The sequence below is a fragment of the Seriola aureovittata genome, chromosome 16 (genome assembly GCF_021018895.1).
Source record: "Seriola aureovittata isolate HTS-2021-v1 ecotype China chromosome 16, ASM2101889v1, whole genome shotgun sequence".
Lineage (NCBI taxonomy): Eukaryota > Metazoa > Chordata > Actinopteri > Carangiformes > Carangidae > Seriola > Seriola aureovittata.
In genome coordinates, this window is record NC_079379.1 from 5,808,930 (window position 1) to 5,811,149 (window position 2,220).

The following is a 2,220-nucleotide window of genomic DNA, read 5'->3' on the forward strand; positions in this document are numbered from 1 at the left end:
CAATAAGGCTCCTGTAACAGTTATAAATGGTAGTAAGTCATTAATATATAACTTATTTATTATTGTTTATTTATGATTTATAAAGTGTTGAATTAATAACCTAATTATAAACCATTTATGAATCCTTTATAAGGGTAGTCTTATTGTAAAGTGGTACACGGATCATCATGAGTGTGACGGCTTTGTGGTTATAATAGAAGAAGAAAAGAGAGAAAGCAAAGAGGAGAGGAGGGAAGAACTGAGAAAATACAAACAAGAGACAAGCTGGAAGACAAGGCGACAAAAAGAGGAAGCAGAGACATCAAGCTGAGGTTTTAATGAGTTAAAAACTTGCTGTTATGACTGTGTTAAAAGCTTTTGTCCAGCAGAGGGCAGCATTATCTTTTGTTACGGGGAGCTGGAAGCGAGAGATGAGGGTAAAAGGAAAAAGGCAGAGGCAGAAAATAGACACGAAAGTTGAATCAGACGATTCTGAGGTAGAACTGGCTGCAGCTGCAAGAGTACAAACATCCTCAAAACATCCATTCATGTGCAAACAGCTGCAGGTTTCTATCTGTTTGTGCATACAGCGGTGCAATGATCACAGGGGTTTTAATATCTGGCGATGATGATGTGCAAACAGTTTAACCAGTGAAAGCTTCCAGGTGCACCGCACTTAAATACACACAGCGCATCAATAATATGCGTTGAAGGTTCTTTATAACACTCTGCATATCGACTGTGGAGTTGTCACTCCTGCAGATGGTTAGCGTATTGATCCGTCAGATCGATGAGACTCTGCAGCATTAGAGCATTGAGCTGCTGAATTCATGAGGACAATGTCACATCATCAATGAGGGAAGTGCTGGAGCAAGTCTTTTTACATGTTAATGTTTGATAGAAATGTCCATCGCTCAAACACCCTTCGAGAAACCGTTGGATTATCAGACTGATCCTGGTCCGGGTTATTATTGAAGAAGTTATATTTAGCCTAAACCACCATCTTTCCTGAACCTTAACCGAAATGTTTCAGTCAGGAAGATAAGGTATCACAATTAAACCCACGATTACATTTGTCCCCACGACTTAATCAGGAAAACAAACTAGTTATATAATGTATAAACACAATAAAAACAGGGTTTATTGACACTGAACATCAGTGAGTGATAATGCAAGTTGCATAGGTCACCTGCCTCGGGGGGTTGTAACAGCTACACATGCGTACGGGTGGGTGACTTCACGTTGTTGTTGTTTTTCTCTAAATCACATGTTGAGAGGAAAAAGATCTGAATCTGAGGTGTCAACAATCCAAACAGGAAAGATGACGTCAGTTACTGACGGCGAGACATTTTGTTTATGGATGACAATCATCTCACGACTTCGCTAGGACTGTTATAAAGTCATGCACTTTACAACTGCTGCTCTTTATTGAATTTATTTGCAAGCAGACATGATTGTGTCTTATCGCAGGCTCTGAGGTCACTGTGTTGAAGGTTAAAAGACGCTGCTGAGCTTGTTTTTGTTTGACAGCGCAGTCGGCTAGGTAGACTGATGAACTGTCTACTAATACTTGAGTAATAGGCTACAGATGTTTCTTTGATACGATTTGATGCCATCAAATGTTTCCTTGCCATTACTCTCCGTTGTGTAGCAGTTTAAATCCTCATGTAGTTAAAATGTCCCTTTTCTTCTGCACACCGTCATGACAAGATGTGCGTGAAAGCAAAAATGTGAATGACTCATTATTAAAGAAAAAATGCTGGTATGATAAAATTGACTTACTGACCTTAAGAACAGGTCCAGAGCTTCAAGGAATTCCAATACTTCTGATCACTGGAAATTATTGATTCCTTCAACAGAAAGCAGAAACATGAGGTCATGCATAATTAGGAGCAGACACTGGGGTTGGATTGAAGGCTTTCTAGAGACCAACATATCCAACATGTATAGTTGAATGTGTGCGCGACTGTCGTGTGAAGTCCTGCAGTTACAGTTCAATAAAATGTAGAAGAAGTCGTCGTATACTTTTGTCATGTTCAGATTTTTTTTAGGGATATTTTTGCAGACACTACAGTCATCAATCAACAACAGAAAGAACAACAGTCATCAGTGAATACAACTGAATAGAAAGTATAAACCAACAAGAGGCTTTGTCTACTTTTACATTAGGCCTATATATATAATATGCCATGGAATATATGGCTGCTATAAACTCTGCTGGCACGTTCAAGGCGTGGATAT